The following is an 8,788-nucleotide window of genomic DNA, read 5'->3' as shown; positions in this document are numbered from 1 at the left end:
ACACATTCACTATTTTGCTTACGATGGTTTTACATCTTTGTGGTCCAGTAAGGAATGAATAGTAATCCAATCTCTTCAACAGTATCTAGCTGGTCAATCTGATTATTCTCATAATTAAGAGGGATCATTCAGGTGAGACAGCCACAGGGTTTTACATAATTAGCAGCCATCTCGTCTTTCCCAAACAGGGAAAGAGACTTCCTGGTGGCTCTGCATCTCATATCGCCATCTCATTAGATCTGTGCTCTAGGCTGATAGCGCTAATGCTAGTCCAGTCAGACTTTGGCTGACAAAGAATAGTTTAAACGTGAAGAACTAAGAAAGAAAGAAGTCTAAACGTGTTTTTTCATCCGCTTTCGTATGCTAGACTGGAGAGAAAGTTGTAGAGAAAAAGACTGAATGTCTCCACTGGAAGGTCCTGGTCTGAATCAGAGACAGGAGGAAGACAGGAAACTTTCTGACATTCATGGCCTGACGTGAGTGTGTGTGTGTGTGTATGTGTGCCTGTTGTTTCTGTCGCAGCAGTTTCTTGGGCCTGTGAGGGGGGCATGGAACCCCACAGTGTCTCACAGCAACAGAGCTCTCTGTGAGGTGCACTGATAAGGCCCAGGAATCAGGGGGATGTCTGTACACCATAGTTAAAATAAAGCTCTTGGACAATGAGGCAAGCAAGATAGAGAGCAAGAGAGACAGACAATGCTGCACCCGTGTTGCCCCCACCACCCAATTATCTATAACTAGACTGCTAAGCTTGGCCTCTTGCGAACATGTGGCTCCAGACTTAGCGTAGCGGAGTGAGACAACACGGTGGCAGAGGTGTTTTGCAAGATTGTTGTTGCCTCTCCAGACTGAGAAAGAAAGGAACAGAGGGAGGTGGTGGTGGAGGTGTGGGTGGAGTTGGGGAGCCAGTAGGGCTGCTGCACCCCCCACAGTCTAGTGGTGCGTATCGGGGAAAGCAAGGAAGAGGCTGGCTGCTCGCAGGAACACGCTGTAGCCGAGCGCTGCTGATTAGCGTGGAAGCTAACGCGGCGGCTAGGAGACAATGAGGCGACCTTTTCCCACCCGCTTGTCTCCCGGAGGCAGCCCAAGGTGGCGCGCCGCAGATTTCTCCTGGGGAAATATGCCCTGGGTAGATAAGGTGGGGGCCACGATTGAGGCCTTGTGCTGGGGTGTGGGGGGAGGGGGGTAGGTTGGTTGGGGTTCTGGAGGTTTGGGTTGTCGTGACTCAGCAGAAACATCTCTCCGGAGATACAGCCGGCCAATTTAGAAACAGCAAAAGAAGACAAAGACAAAAAGACAAGAAAAAAAGAAAAGAAAAGAAAATGAGAGGATGAAGAAAAAAAAGAGAAAAGACCCCATGATGCAGAACGCGAGCCCCTCAGAAGTCCATCTCCAACCCTGAAGATGAACTTGAGCTGGAACAGGACAAAGAGAGATGGAAAAGAACTTTGTGCTCCCAGTCGCCTCAGCCATTTTGGCCTCAGGGGAAGAGAGCCTGCTGAAACTACTGGCAATATAAGCACTGTCAGTCTACCCACAAAGGTCCTTCTGCAGATACCTTTATATAGAAACTGCTAACATTGTCCTTAGTCACCCAGCCTTGCCAGCCGTGCCATTCTCTCTAATTACTACAGGGAGCACGGAAAAGAGGGAGAAGAGAAAAGAAAGAAATAATGAGCAAAATGTATGTGACATTAAAAAACTCAGCACGGGGTATTGACAGGATGGTGAGTGAGCAGGATTGTGGCGGTGGAAAATGGTTCTGAATAATAGTCCTCTTCCCACAGCTTACACTGCCTTTTTCCCCCCTTCATACTGGAGCGGGTCAGAGCCTGAGTGACAGAAGACAAAAGAAATGATTGAGCTGAATGAGTGTCCTGTCTGCTGATTGAGCAGTAATAACACACCTCATGTGTCAGTGATTATGCTATTGTCGGCCCAACTGTCCATCAGAGGACAGCTTGCACTAATACAGTGAGCGGTCTGGACGCATTCCCTCCTGTACTGCTCAAATTGCCTGAGTTTGTTTTTTCTTTTTCTTTTTTTTTGCTGGCTCCACTTTTGACCAGCTCTGGGTTTTTTTTCTCCCTTTTTCAGCAGGATTTGTGTAATTGTCTGTCTTTATTTCTGCAGTTATATAAAATACTGACAGGTTTATTTTAGGTTCTCGTGGGACTTCATTAATGATTTGACTCTTGTGAGATTTATTTCTTCATGTCCATGGAGGCGTATTGACTAATCTTTGCAAACTCTAATCCGTACAGGTGACCAGAATGTCAGAGCGTCTGTTTGCTATCCATAAATATGTTGTGTAGGTGTGTAAAAATTAGGAGTTTGTGAGCAGCAGGTGTTTCAGTGTGGAGTCAAGCCTGGGAGACCTGATATCTGAACCTCATGTTTAAGTCTGACAGCAGCAGAAATATAAGCCAATGAGTCTAAATAAGGTTGGTCACATTTCTTATTTAAACTAAATAGCCGCATACTGAGGGAGACTTAAGAAGGCAGGACAAAAATCTCTTTTTGATTTAATCAAAGTCTTCCATTACTGATGCTTGTGTGAGCACAAAACGAGTGCGGGGTGACGCATCCAGGACTCCCGTCAGATTTGCACTGATATCAGGGCTGTGCCGGAATGAATGGCTTTCCTAATTGAAGCAGATGCTGGCTAAAGTGAGCGAGTGCCACTAACACGCCTGGTGTTCTGCTCCGCGCTCTCACCTGCTCGCTGGGGACGAGCCGGAGAGGGAGGAGGGCAAATGAATTTCCCCGACGCGTTCTGCTCCGCCGCACTAATGTCCACGCCACCCGCTGCCTGCCAGCTCACTCACCCACCCGCCCGCCTGCCTGCCCGCCGCTAGCACACCGAATGGGCAACAGGAGTGGGAGACGCCTGTTTTACACTCTCACCATTTCAGATGGAGATATGGTCAGTCCTCTGAAAGTGTGTGTGTGTGTGTGTTTTTGAGAGAGAGAGTACACAAGCACAAATTGTCTGTGTGGTGTGTGTGTGTGTCTAAGTGTGTGTGTTTGTGTGTAGATCAATAGTGAAAGTGCCTCAAAATTGAAAAGTATACAGTGTGTGTGTGCCTGTGTGTTAGAGTGTGTAGCGCACCAAAGATTGTGTCTTCTACAAAATCACACCTGGTGAAAGCTATAATCGTATACTGATGAAGCACATCTCAATTTCCAACAAATTATGAACTAGTCCTTTCAGTTGTAATCTTCATACCAAGTGCTGTCACTGAGAGAATAAATAGATCTGAAGATGAGCAAGCGTTTCTTTGCCTAATTTGGATTGTTCAGACAAGCTGTTAGCTGAGTTTTAGCAGCTATCAGACACCACCACTATCCATCACTGTCCGCTCTTGTCCACCTCATTTAGGTCATTTTCAATCAGATTGCATTTGTGGAGAGATTTATTTTGTTCATAATTTATTTCATTATTTATTTATTTCCCCTGGTGAGAGATGAATGAGATGGTCTGAAGTGAAAGTGTGAAGCGGGCTGCCTCTCACTCAGCCACATTACTGGCTTATTTATCCTTCTCTCGTCAGACCCATTACATTTCTCTGCAATCTCTTTCAGAATCACAGACATGACATTCTCGTCTGCACACACATTGCCATGCACTTACATTTACAATGCAAAGAAATACATTACACAGCACCTGCTTTGCAACAGAGGGCAGGGACAATGATGGGTTCAATCTCAATTTTCACAACGCATGTTCTTCTTTTATTTGATTTAACAATGGTAGAGAGCAAATGGACCTGTCTATCACCTGGCTACGTATTGCATATTTAGAATGTGACTGAGACAAGAACACATTCAATTATGGGCAATCTGGTCTGTGATACCAGAGACTACTGATTACTGTGCATGATGCCTTGTACTGTATACTGGCTGCCAGTTAAATAAGTGAGGTATTCACCTAAAGTAACATTGACATAATCTCTAGCTCATTATGAATTCAACATGTGTTCAGTATGCAGACATAAGGAATTATGAATTAGTTTACTGTTTGTACCTTATGAATTCATCATGAGTTCAGTATGTACACATTAGGAATTCATCATTTATAACAAAGGAAACACACTGATAACACCTACTAAATAAGACTCTATTAATGAGGAAATACATATTTGTTAATCCTTAGGGGAGAGGGGTGAGTTGTACCAGTTTTTACTTAAAGTGACTTTAAAGGGAGGCCATGATAGTAATGCTTCCAACTACAATATGAACATATATTTCAGGATGTGGTGCATCTCTGGGAACAATCACTTTCAATCTGAAATATAGTATTTAAGAGATATAGCTTTCTGAAAAAAAGTGGTCTTGTGGCACAACTTGCCCCCGGTGCGGGGTAAGTTGTGCCTTTGAAGAGAATGCATTGGGGTAAATTGTGCCATCGATTATTGAAGTAAAACAGTATATTTTGATCTCAGACACTGTAATGCTTTATAAAAGCTAGACAAATTCAATACAAAATTACTCATTTAAGGTTTATTTAAAGTTATTTTACAACATCAAAGGCCAATTTTCTACAAGCCTATTGCGCCACACGAGCACATCAAAGGTCATTTTCCATTGTCACACCAGTTTCATCCATGTTGTAGATCTTGTGTGGAGGGAAGTCATACCTGAAATGAGATTAAAGTTTTGTTGATCAGAGAAGTTTACAGCAGATTTAGGTGGTTGGATGTGGTTGTGTAGATGTCAACTCTGCCACTGCTACTACCTAGAGATGATGTTCCCCCTCTCCTTCCCAGGCTTCCTGGTCAGTGTGTGTGTGTGAAGTTCACAGCATTTCATGGGACTTAGACCGTGAAACATTACTCCTAGTGCCATTATATGTTCTGCCAGCACCAATCACCCCACTCTCTCCTAAGTAATGTTGAAAACATACTTAATAATGATGAAGTATGTGTACCCTTATTGTAAAGTGTTACCAACAGGGGTGATAATTCCAAATCCAGATCTCCTTATATGGGCAAAGATGGTAGCTTTTTTGTAAGACAAACTTCAGAGGTCTATACACAGCCTTAGCGCCGAGGGCCAACAATACTGCCAAACCCACTCATACGGCCACTTGTAGGCATATCAATAGCAAAGCTCGGTCTTCGCCGCCGCTTGTCTCCCTCAACGAACTACAGCCTGCGGAAGAAGTAAACAGATTGCTAAACTATTGCCCAGCCAAGTAGCCAGCCTCAATCACTCACTCAGAACTCTTATGTCCCCCCAGTATGGATCGCCTTGGTATATCAGCTCCTCAGTTCCAGGAAGTCAGGTATTCATCCATGATGATATCTAGGTAAAGAGGAGTTAGATGTATTAATTCAGAATTATCTATGACTGTGGGGACCTGAGGGATTGAGACATGAACATCGACACTTAAACATGAAAATAAACACAGAAATTTAATTACAGAAAGAAAAGTAGAAAAAAGTGAAATGTCAACAAGATAAATGATGCCCTGGTGTGAAATGCATACTTCTCTGTTACTTTCTGCGAACAGTCCCGTAATTGATTGAGATGACAGTCAAGATGTTTTCCTTCTTGTGAGGTTTTGTACACATTTTCACACAGTAGCATGTGTATGTGGATTTTATAAACACACACACACTATATTTTTAAATAATTACTAATTCGCTGTCTGACATTATTTATATTTGTGTATGTGAAATGATGAGTCAAATAGCAAAAAAGGGTTATGGATTGGTTGGAATATAGGCTACTAAAAATTAACAGTTATAGAGATCAACGTGAACGTGAGTCAGTTACTGTAAGAACCGTAGCGTGGTTTCAGCTATGTGATAGCCAGAGAATGTCTAATCTGTAAACGGGCTCTGGTGATAGCAATTAAGTGTATAGGCCTACATATTCTATGCGATTTACACGTTCAAAAAAGCATGGATAAGCTGAAAGAAACTTTAATTGTGTTGTACAGTTTTGCAAAATTAATAAATTATAGCTAGTGAAATCAGTGAAATTATTAGGACACATTCTTGCTGTGGAGACGACACACTTTAGGCTATTCAGGAATTATTTGCGAGATCATTGCATCCTGATTATTAGCCTATATTTAAAGCCAAACATCTCTGGTGTGGTTTTGACGATCAGAAAAGTAATTTTCCTTAGCTATACTGAAATAGGCCAATGATGTCAAGTGCGCTTCTGTGGGGTTAGGGTGGGTGCAGTGGAGTAGGAGTGCTTTCGCGGAACATTGGAATTTGTGGCTGCCCAGGACGTAGATAGATAGATAGATAGATAGATATACTTTATTGATCCCTAAAACTTCTCTCTATCACCCGCACACCACACTAAAATGATGTATTTAGCAGTCAAAATCCGAAACATGTCCAGGAGGGGAGAAATCATCGGACATCCATTATTTTTGTTATTCAGCACCCCTGGTCAAAAATAGGTTCCCGCGCGCCTGCACACACACACACACACATTTTCACGCCGTAACACATGTATCTGAATCTCACTGTGAGAGAAGCTCATTATTTCCGTACAACATACAAAAACAACAGGCCACTTCTGGGTGCTAGAGCTGCCAGATGTGGTGCTTTATGATTAAATTTAGCAAGGTCTACAGGTAATATAAAATACCAGGGGAACACATGAGAATGTATTTATCTAAGAAAAACACACACCCAAAAACACACCCACTGACACACTCACAATAGTAAGTTAAGTGAGAGAGTGAGAGAGAGAGAGAGATAAAGGAGGAAGGGTACAAGCATGAGGCACGTCTCAATGCATCTTTTCAAGCCTGTTTGGCCTTCCGCAGTTTATTTCCTATATTCTTTCATCCTTCCCTCTCTCTCTCTCTCTCACACACACACGCACACACACAGACAGACACAAGCTGTATCCCTCTATGATTACAGACATCAGTGGACACCTGGGCATATCTCACTGACCTGTATACCTGGAGATTGACCCCGACTGACGATCAACCCAATCTGCTCTTCAGGCGCAACCACCGGGGCCAACCCAGCCACTTAGAGATCCACTTAACCCCCCCACACACACACACACACACATTCATACACAACACATAAACACACACACAGTCAAGAAAACAGAACAGAGAGTGACACAGAGAGTGTGAGATACTCAGCAGAGATAGCCTGAGTTCTAATTACAGCCTTGCTATCACATGACCCGGTGTGCCATCTGTAAGGGTGTAAGAATGGGACAGCAGACAACATGTCAAATCAACGCGCTGATATGCAAGCCCAGATAGGGTGATGTGTGTGTGTGTGTGTCATATGTACATGTTTGTGGATTTGTGTGTGTGTGTGTGTGATACATGTGTACATTTGTGTGAATTTGTGTGTGTGTGTGTGTGTGTGTCTTGTCTTTTTGAGGAACTGATTTAAGAAGAACCATTAGAGCAAATTATGGCCCTCGTCCATGTTCTTCTGAGCGTTTAACCTGTATCTGACCCGTCATCACCTTCAACTCAATGCATGGCAATTTGATGGGCATGAAAGACACACACACACACACACACAGACACCCTGTGAAAAGAAACGACCGTGTGTGTGTGTGTGTTTGTGTTTCTGTATCTGTGTGTGTCTCTGTGTGTGTGTGTGTGTGTGTGTGTGTGTGTGTGTGTTGTGTGTGTGTGTGTGTGTTTGTGTGTGTGTATGTGTGTTAAAAGGCCTATCCTTGGATTCGGGTGTAGGGAGCTCAGGCCTGTCAATCTCTTTCTGAATTCTTTCATTTCTTGGCAAAGCTACACAAGCAGACAGGGAAGAAAGCTGGCATTTGTGGAAACAAGCTTTTTAGATTCCATGACAACCTGCAAGGGGGTAGTGGGGGGATGGGGGTGAAACTGGCTGGATTGCCTCTGACAGTGTGAGGAAGAGAGGGGGAGAGAGAGAGGGAGAGAAGATGACATGGTACATGGTGGCACAACAGGATCCCGTGTCAGTCAAGTGTGAAAACTTGTTTTCTGTGATGTTATGTGTGATGAAAAATACAAAAGGGTATCTCTCTCTCTCTCTCTCTCTCTCTTCAGGATGACATATCTATAACTCTGCTGCAAAACCAGGTGTTTTGGTTGCCTAAGCTTATGCATGTGTTGGCTCAGATAATTACCAACATTCACAGATATCAGCCTATTCGATGATAATTAGCTATTCACAAATGCCTGGCAAGTTTATTGGTTTGCCAAATGTTTGTCTAGAACCGCACAAAAGCTCTAACTAGTCCTGTGGGTGATCTAATAACCAAATTCTCAGTAAGCCCATATTTGCGTGTTCATTTTGTGTGTGTGTGTGTGTAATTCATGTGTAATCATTTCCACCTCCCAGCCTTGCCATCCATGCTCTGGATGAGGAGTCACTGGTGAATGTTTGCCCATCTCTTTACGGGGACCTTTTACACATTCTTATCTCCCACAGTTGACTTCTGTGTCAGAACTTAATTGAAATTCCAATATTATCTGTGCCGTTTCGGTAATTCTTTGTTGCTATTTGTTCTTGAGTGCAGCTTGATTGAGGGCCAATATTGTCCCACCCTTAACCTGCCAGCAAGTACATTATTAACTCAGTGAATATCTGCAAAGCAAACAGCCGACACCACCTCTGTTGGAAAATCGAGTCACTTTCCAACATTTACTAGGTTAAATCTCAATTCAAAAATAGATCCAGGCTTTAAAAGCAGAATTTATTCATTGAGCGAACTGCAGGGGGGTTTGGTTGTTGGGCTTTTTCATCTGTGAGTGTGTGCAGAGCCTGCAGGCAGGAGCTGAAGGGAAGACGAAGACACA

The sequence above is a fragment of the Alosa alosa genome, chromosome 14 (genome assembly GCF_017589495.1).
Source record: "Alosa alosa isolate M-15738 ecotype Scorff River chromosome 14, AALO_Geno_1.1, whole genome shotgun sequence".
In the NCBI taxonomy this organism is placed as follows: Eukaryota; Metazoa; Chordata; class Actinopteri; order Clupeiformes; family Clupeidae; genus Alosa; species Alosa alosa.
The sequence above is the reverse complement of the archived record's forward strand: the minus strand, read 5'-3'. Positions refer to the sequence as shown.